The following is a 9,609-nucleotide window of genomic DNA, read 5'->3' as shown; positions in this document are numbered from 1 at the left end:
GGTGTGTGCTCAGCAGTCCTAGAGATACTGGGTTGTCCCCAAAAACTCTCCCTGCACATTATACATGCTGCATCTACTGTACTTACCTGCTGCTCTGCTTACCCCAACACCGTGGGACACTGTGGCCCGCAGCTTGGACGGCGGGACAGTCCCAGAAAAACAGGACTGTCCTGCCCAAAGTGGGACAGTTGGAAGGTATGTCATGTTGTTATAAGTAAAGCAGTTTAACAAAAAAAATTTGAGTTTATACATTTTAAGCACGGTGTCCTACAATAATAATCTATTGACTTCTCCTAAGTGGTATGGACTGAAAAACTCCAGGCAGTTGGTCTAGTGCAGACTCAGAACAGCCCTGCTTTATTTATCCTCCACGAACAACAAAACACTTATTTGATTCTGCACTTATAATGACATCATAGCACAACCTCCCTGAGTACATCATTCTGCAGCAAGTAAATCATCTGCATCCTCCTCCCTGACAGTGTCACGTATCTAGGCAACCCCGGATGCTCCGGAGCCCAGCGCCTTACATGTCACGTAATGGCCGCCGCAGGGCTTGCCGGGACCTGTAGTTCTGTGTGCTGGGATCCCTGTTATGTCTGCTCTGCACTACAGATCCCACCATACATTGCCCGAAGGGCGGAGAAGAGTGGTCCTGCTGCTTGCTTGGGCTGTGCTGGAACTTGAGAAATCGGTGAGCTCAGCAATTATAGAAATGTTAATGACCATGGCACAGAAACGCTTTGCATTTCCGAAGTAGTGTACAAAGTGTGCAGTGTCATATTATTTTTTACCGTTGTCTCATTTACGATTAACCATTCACTTACATAGATATAAACGTACAGGGGCAGCGCAGCGATGGCGCTTCATGGGTAGATGATAATCGCCATATCCCTATTTACAATGGTTTAGGGAACATGCCAGATGTGTTTTACTTTACATCCGAGCACGTCCCTGGATACAGGCATGCAAGGTCCACATAGTGCTTAACTCCCACATGAGAAAATGCACATTGCTGAGACATCAGTCAGTCAGTGTTACTTGCTTCATGCAGGAGCTCAGCACTGGAGTTAACAACTTACTTCATGCCTCGTCTTAATCATTCATATACAACTGTCCTTTTACACCAGCTCATCAATTAGGTTTACGTTAGCCTAGCCAGGAGGCTAGTGCCAAATTCTTGAAGATATATATTCCTCCTGGTTAAATCAGGTAGTTTCTATTATTATTACTATTATGATCAGTGCTATATTTCAGCAGGAACCCAGTACCTGAACACACACATATATATATATATATATATATATATATATATATATATATATAATTTGTTTTCCTATAGCTCGAACACCAGTATCGCCACCCACAGTTACTGAACCTATTTTACCAGTGATGCTGTTTGGCATAAGGAAGGAAGTGGGGAGGTATTTATTTTTTACATTTTGATCAATTCAATGACATGCCTGGTGGATGCCAGTGTGCACGCGTGCATCAACACTCAGTGGGCTGAAGGTGAGGAAAGTGGCTTGTTTTAGGCAGTGTGTTACTGTATTAACAATGGTATAACCCAGTGGTTTCCAAACCTTTTTGAACCACTGCGCCCTAGAGTACCCTCATTGTTTTCACGGCACCACTAAGCCAAAAATTTGTTATTGAGAAATTCAGGAAAAAAATGTAAAGTGATGCAAATTGTGCTTACCTGTCATCCTTCTGTTCAGTTATGTGGTGGACATGTTTGTGCTTCTGGTTGTCCACATATTTACATAATTTGATTTGGTGCTGGACCACCAATCTGGGAACCAATGGTATAACGAGAGGGGGATATTTTTTTTTGTTTATTTAAATTCTGTGGGCATGTGCGTAAGACGTGCACGTTAGGCACAGCATGCACGCGTGTGTAAACATGTACTTTCTATCAGCGGTTAGTTTTATTATATGGATGTAATACTGAAAGCATTAAAAAAAAACAATAAGTTGGGAATAATAATAATAAATTATTATTAATAAGATGTTTGCTTCTATAATATTAAATGAACTCTGTCAGATCCATCTATGTATGTGCATGGTAAAATCCGTCATGATGCAGCAAACCAAAGATTAAGCCAGTTTAAGAGGAGTATAATTTGTATTTTGCTCCTAATAATTGTATGACGTAATAAATTCCCCTTCACAGGTTAACAGTTCAACTACAATTTAGTTAAGATCACAAAATGTAAATTATGGCCCATCTCCATTTAGATTTATTAATGAATACAACATTTTACGGGCTAATTACAAACTTTCATTACCAATTTAAGTACAGGTTGAGTCTCCATTATCCAAATATTCCAAAATACGGAATATGCCTAAATACGGAATTATTTTGGCATGACTGAGATAATGAAACCTTTGATTTTTGATGGTTCAATGTACATAAACTTTGTCTAAGGCACAAATTATTTAAAATATTGTATAAAATCACCTTCAGGCTGCGTGTATAAGGTGTAGGGGTGTGCATCGGACACTTTTCGTGTTTTGGATCTGGATCTTCGTGTTTTAGATCTGGATTGGTTTTGCTAAAACCACATTTCCGTGTTTTGGGTTCTAGGTTTTTGTGTTTTGGATCTGTATTTTTTTGAAAAAAAAGCATAAAAACAGCTAAAATCACAGAATTTGTGGGTTTTTTGCTCCTATGCTATTATTAACCTCAATAACATTAATTTCCACTCATTTCCAGTCTATTCTGAACACCTCACAATATTGTTTTTATGTCCAAAAGGTTGCACCGAGGTAGCTGGATGACTATGCTAAGCGCCACGAGTGGGCGGCACAAACACGTGGCCCATCTAGGAGTGACACTGCAGTGGCAGACAGGATGGCTGTTTGAAAAACTAGGCCCCAAACAGTACATAATGCAAAGAAAAAAAGAGGTGCAAGATGGAATTGTCCTTGGGCCCTCCCACCCACCCTTATGTTGTATAAACAGGACATGCACACTTTAACAAACCAATCATTTCAGCGCCAGGGTCTGCCACACGACTGTGGCTGAAATGATTGGTTCGTTTGGGCCCCCACAAAACAAGCTGGCAATTAATCTGTCCCTGCACAAACTTGCTCTACCGAGGCAAGATGTCGTCCTCATCCACCGATTCCTCACCCTCTTCAGTGTTGTGTACATCCTCATCCTCACAGAGTATTAATTCGTCCCCGCTGGAATCCACCACCACAGGTCCCTATGTACGTTCTGGAGGCTGGTCTCCCTGGAAGAGTTGATAATTCATTTTGATGAACATCATCTTCTCCACATTTTGTGGAAGCAACCTCCTACGCCTTTCGCTGACAAGGTTCCCAGCTGCACTAAACACTCTTTCGGAGTACACACTGGAGGGGGGGCAACTCAGGTAAAATAGAGCCAGTTTGTACAGGGGCCTCCAAATTGCCTCTTTTTCCTGCCAGTACAGGTATGAACTGTCTGACATGCCTACTTGGATGCTGTCACCGATGTAATCCTCCACCATTCTGTCATATGCAGTGACAGTAGACATGTCAGAAATTGTTGCCAGGTCCTTCAGTCTGGACCAGCTGTCCAAACTTGGTCCTGCCTGCTCTGCGTCACCGCCAGCGTGTTGCTTAGGATACCTAAGTTGTTTCCTGGCACCCCCAGTTGCGGGAGAAAATGAAGAAGGAGCTGTTGACGTGTTACGTTCCGCTTCAGCTGACAGTGTTTTCACCAGCAGGTATTTGCACCTCTACAGGCTTGTGTTGGCCGGAAAGAGAGACAGCACATAGGCTTTAAACCTAGGATCGAGCACGGTGGCCAAAATGTAGTGGTCTGATTTCAACAGATTGACAATCCTGGCAAAGCGAATGAAGGGCTTCATCCACAAGTCCCACCTGCCGAGCGGAATCGCTCCGTCTTAGCGCCTCCTTCACTTTCTCCAGCTGCTTCTGCAAAAGCCAGATGAGGGGAATGACTCAAGCTGGCAGTGTCTGAACTGACTTCACGTGTGGCAAGTTCGAAGTGCTGGAGAACCTTGCACAACACGGAAATCATTCTCCACTTCGCTTGAGTCAGGTGCATACCCCCTCCTTTGCCTATGTCATAGGTGGATGTATAGGCTTGAATGGCCTTTTGCTGCTCCTCCATCCTCTGAAGCATATAGAGGGTTGAGTTCCAACGCGTCACAACCTCTTGCTTCAGGTGATGGCAGGGCAGGTTCAAGAGTGTTTGCTGGCGCTCCAGTCTTCGGCACGCAGTCGCTGAATGGCGAAAGTGGGCAGAAGTTTTTCGGGCCACCCAAAGCGTCTCCTGCACGCCCCTGTCGTTTTTCAGAAAATTCTGCACCACCAAATTTATTGTGTGAGCAAAACATAGGACGTGCTGGAATTTGCCCAGATGTAATGCCCGCACAATATTGGTGGCTTTTTCAGATATCACAAATCCCCAGGAGAGTCTAAGTGGGGTAAGCCACTGGGCGATGATTTCCCTCAGTTTCTCTAAGAGGTTGTTGGCAGTGTGCCTCTTACTGAAACCGGTGATACACACCAGTGATGCCTGCCTTGGAACGAGCTGGCGTTTCTGAGATGCTGCTGGTGACGCTGCTGTTGTTGCTGCATAAGGTGATACATCTACCCAGTGGGCTGTCACAGTCATATAGTCCTTAGTCTGCCCTGTTCCACTTGTCCGTGTTTAAGTGGACATTGGGTACAACCGCATTTTTTAGGGCACTGAGGACACTTTTTCTGACGTTTCTGTACAGTCTCGGTATCGCCTGCCTAGTGAAGTGGAATCTAGACGGGATTTGGTACCGGGGACACACTACCTCCATCAATTGTCTAAATCCCACTGCACTAATGGCGGATACCGAACGCACGTCTAACACCAACATAGCAGTTAAGGCCTCAGTTATCCGTTTTGCTTCAGGATGACTGCTGTCGTACTTCATCCTCCTCGCTAAGTATTGTTGGAGGGTCAATTGTTTAGTAAAAGTAGTGGTGTTCCTACTTCCTCTCTGGGATGATGAACGACTCCCAGCAGCAGCAGCGGTAGCAGTAGGCGTAGCAATGCAGGATCCTCCGGGGGAATCCCGGATAGGAGAGTCAGTCATGCCAGTGACATGGCCTGCAGGACTACTTCCGATCCTGACTAAGGAGGAAATTGACGAGGAGGGAGTTGACGGTGTGGTTTGCAGGTGCTTGGATACAACAGGGCAAAGGGATTTAGGTGTCCCTGGACTGCTTACGGTCTTAGCCAAAGTTTCTGAACTTGACAGTAACTTTTTATGAATGCGCTGCAGGTGACGTATAAGGGAGGATGTTCCTAGGTGGTTAACGTCCCTACCCCTACTTATTTCACCTTTACATATGGTACATATGGCAAGACAGTTGTTGTCCGGATTTGGATAGAAATATTGCCAGAGGTGGAATGTTTGGTCTTCTGCCCAGGCATGACCGTGATGGGCTTTTTGATCCCACGGACAACAACTGTCTCCCCCGGAGCCTGATTTAAACAAACCACATCACCATGAGAATCCTGCTCGCCAGCTACACCAGTTTCTACTTCAGGGTCCATAGGGTATCCACAGGATACCTTGGGGTATAGGTGTGACGTCAGTCGCAGGGCACCAAAGAGTTAAGCTTTCAGCCTCCCAGGATGCACTAGGTCCCCCTCCTATACCCCGCCCCCGAGCCAAGGCACCTCAGTTTAGTTTGGTGCCCGGCCGGAGTCGGGTGCACCTGTTGGAGTGGGGGCTAGAAGAGCCCCTGAAGCTTATTCTTCATGCAGCTGTGGCTGCACAACTGGATGAACAGCATGGACAGTCAGTCCTGACGTCCATGCTGTCTTCCCTACACCCCGCCGGTACCAGAACGCCGGTACTGATCCGGGGATGCTGGTGGGCGTCTGGGGTCACAGCTAGCGGTGACCCCAGATGCTCCGGACCATGGCCGGATTCAAGGGGGACAGAGGTAAGCAGCGGGGTCCCGCGGTGGGTCCCCGCTGATCACATGGTCCTAAGTCCCCAGGCAGGGGGCTCCCTGGGGACTGGCTGCAGCGTGGAGCCAGGCGACCAACCTGCGCTTCCACTACCCCCTGGGACAGCGGACCGCAGCAGAGCGGTAGCGCTGCGGCGTCCCAGGGGTTAAATGCATGCCAGGGGAGCGCGCCTTCCCTGTCTCACAGCCGGCGCCTCCCCCGCTGCACACAGCCCTCTCTGCATGCTGCCGACTGGTCCTGTGGCAGCGCTCCTCCCCCAGGCCAGCCTCCTCTCTGCTCCTCGGCGGCCATCTTCTCCAGAACGCATGGTGAACGCTGCTGGAAGCGCTGGAAGGAAGCATCGTGGTCTGGGTCCCCCCGCATACCTCTCCTCCGCTGTGGTCAGGTCTGTGTATGCAGCGCTGTGTCCTACCAGGCCCTGTGTCTGTGTAGTTGAGTGATCAGCGCTGTTAGTGCAGGAATTGTTATTTTTCTGCATTGTATGTGACTGTGCTAGCGCTGCTGCCTGTAATCTTTTCTCTCTAAACTGTCAGCTTTATTACTGTCCCTGTTCTTTCTGCTAAAGCCCTTGCGGTGCGGTGCTGCAGGGTGGTCTCTCGCCTATTTAATACTTAATTGGTGAGAGAGGTCACATACGTGGTGCCATCATGTCTGAAAGTGATTTTCCCCTCCGGCTACAGTGTACCACGTGCAAAGTACCGTTAGCGGAGGGGGAGGGTAGCGCGGAGGGCCTTTGCCGGCAGTGTTTGTCCATGGCGCGGCCTATTACGGTTACAGCACCGGTACAGGAGCCGCCCTGGGCTTGTTTCGCTCAGGTGTTAACAGCTTTAGTGGGCCAGTTAGCTCCGCAGCCCGCGTTTACTCCGATGGGTTTGTCCCAGCAGTCTGTGGTGTCGTCACCCATGCAGGGGTTCCCACGACAATTGGTGGTACCCCACAGTCTCCCTATTTCCCCGCTCCCGGGTTCTCAGGAGCCAGCGTGGGTTAACTCCCTGACGAGTTCTGTACAGCACTTGTCGGATGTGTTGCAAGGGGAGTCTGTGATGCGGTCTCATAAAAGGCCGGTGGCGTCTCTGTCCGCTCCTTATGAGGATGACGAAGGGACGTCTGATGATGGGGAGATTCTAGATCCTTACGATCAGGAACCTCTCCATACTAAGGACGCTGATGCTAAGTCCAAAGTATATATTCCTGGACTTATTCGGGCGGTCCGCACAGCCTTGGTGATTGAGGACGAAGTTCCCCCAGCGGCTAAATCTAAGTATGCCTTTTTCAAAGATGTGAAGGGCGATGCCACAGTCTTTCCTCTTTCGGGTCAGTTGGTGGACCATTTAGAGGAGGCGTGGAAACAACCTGGCAAAAGATACCAGCCGCAGAGACGCCTGGCGGTGGCTTATCCGTTCGCGGATAATTATTTTGCGAAGTGGGAATCCCCTCCACAGGTGGATTCTCACGTGACCCGTCTTGTCCGTAGTGCCACATTGCCGATGCCATCCATGTCCTCCCTTAAGGATGCTACGGACCGCAAGGTAGAAATCTGCCTGAAGTCCGCTTATTCCCTTGCAGGGGGGGCAGCACGGCCGGCTATGGCCATTTGCTGGGTTGCCAGAGCGATGGAGCGCTGGGCGGATTCATTAGAGGCTTCTTTTGAATCCGACTGTCCGGCCGATCAGGCGGAGTTGATTGGCAATCTCCGTGATTCGGCCACCTACATCAACGAGGTGGCTCTAGACATTAGTACTCTGGTGTCTAGAATTTCTTCAGCAGCGGTAGCTGCTCGTCGCACCTTGTGGCTGCGATCCTGGAAGGCGGACGCAGATTCCAAGAAAGGTCTGGAAGCGTTGCCGTTTACCGGAGAAGTTCTCTTCGGTCCGGATCTGGATAAGATTGTGGCCACGCTGGCGGCAGCCAAATCTGCCTGTCTCCCGTCGGCCGCTGCTCCTTCTGGTTCGGGACCATCGTCCTTTCGGTCATCTAGGGCCCAGGGCAGGCCCAAACCACAGTCGTTTCCTCGACAGGCTGGCCCTAAGAAATCGGTCAAGCCCCGGAAGCAGGCATGGAGTACCAGACGTCCGGCCCCCAAGCCAGATGGCAAGCCTGCGGCCTGACGGTCTGGGCCTCCCTTTGGGGGATCCCAGGGTGGGAGGCCGCCTGCTACAGTTCGCCCAGTGTTGGTCGACTACTACGACAGACACTTGGGTTCTGGAGGTGGTTTCCCACGGATACGCCCTCTCCTTCCGGCACAGACCCCCGGCTCGCTTCTTCACCACGGGTCTCCCATCAGACCGGAACAAGGCTACGGAGCTGCGGAAGGTATTGCACACTATGCTCCAGGCTGGAGTTATAGTGGCGGTTCCATTCTCCCAGAGGGGCCAGGGTTTCTATTCAAATCTATTTTTGGTACAGAAACCCAATGGGTCATATCGTCCGATTCTCAACCTCAAAGCACTCAACAAGTCTTTGCGGGTCCCGAAGTTTCGGATGGAGACCCTACGGTCCATCATTCTGGCGCTGGAACCTGGGGACTACTTGGTGTCATTGGACATACAGGACGCTTACCTGCATGTCCCTATTCTTTGGCGCCATCAACAGTTCCTCAGGTTTGCAATCAGCAGCGACCACTTCCAGTTTCGGGCGTTACCTTTTGGCCTGGCAACAGCACCACGTGTTTTCACCAAGGTGATGGCGGTCATGGCGGCTTCTCTGCGGCTGCAGGGAGTCCGCATGTTGCCGTATTTGGACGACCTGTTATTGGTGGCAGGATCTCCAGAGCTCCTGTTACGCCACTTGGACCTGACCATTGCACTGCTGCAACGGCACGGCTGGCTAATCAACTGGCAGAAGTCCACTCTAATCCCGTCTCGGAGGATTCTGCATCTTGGAGCCTTATTGGACTCGGGACAGCAAAGGATCTTCGTGACGGAGGACAAGATCTCTGCTTTACAGTCAAGGGTGCGCAGTTGTCTGCACAGCAGCCGGGTGTCCTTACACTCGGCGATGAGGTTACTGGGCTCCATGGTGTCGGTGTTCGACATGGTGGAATACGCCCAGTTTCACTCCAGACCTCTGCAGCACCTGATCCTGTCCAAGTGGAACGGGCTGACTCAGTCTCTGAAGTCCCAGACGATTGTGCTCACCCAGGAGGTTCGCCTGTCCCTTACGTGGTGGTTACAGACGACCCACCTCAACAAGGGACGTCCGTTCTGGGTTCCAAATTGGGTCCTGTTGACAACGGACGCCAGTCTTCGGGGCTGGGGAGCAGTTTCGGGTCCACACTTGTTCCAGGGCAGGTGGACGCCGACAGAAGCGGAGCTTCCAATAAATATCTTGGAACTCCGTGCGGTCTTCAATGCTCTCCAGCAGGCACAGCGGTTTCTCCAGGGTCGCCCGGTGCAGGTCCAGTCGGACAACGCTACCACCGTGGCCTACATAAACAGGCAAGGAGGAACTCGCAGTCGGGCGGCTCTCGTAGAGGTCTCTCGGATCCTGGTTTGGGCGGAGCGCAATCTTCCGGCCATATCAGCGGTTTTCATCCCGGGAGTGCTCAATTGGGAGGCGGACTTTCTAAGTCGCCAGGACGTTCATCCGGGGGAATGGTCCCTGCACCCGGACGTTTTTCAACTACTGGTGGACAG

General features: G+C 50.1%; 1 long non-coding RNA gene across 1 annotated transcript in view; it reads left to right on the top strand.

The window, feature by feature from the left end:
* The first annotated feature begins 611 nt into the window (after positions 1-611).
* Positions 612-9,609, top strand: part of LOC148430265 (uncharacterized) — a 31,544-nt gene continuing 22,546 nt past the window's right edge. Inside the window, exon 1 of the long non-coding RNA XR_015877630.1 lies at positions 612-694. This is a non-coding gene — a long non-coding RNA (uncharacterized LOC148430265). The remainder of the gene's footprint in view (positions 695-9,609) is intronic.

The sequence above is a fragment of the Taudactylus pleione genome, unplaced genomic scaffold (genome assembly GCF_031769625.1).
Source record: "Taudactylus pleione unplaced genomic scaffold, aTauple2 ptg004183l, whole genome shotgun sequence".
In the NCBI taxonomy this organism is placed as follows: Eukaryota; Metazoa; Chordata; class Amphibia; order Anura; family Myobatrachidae; genus Taudactylus; species Taudactylus pleione.
Note: the sequence above shows the minus strand (reverse complement) of the source record. Positions and strands in the feature narration are given on the sequence as shown.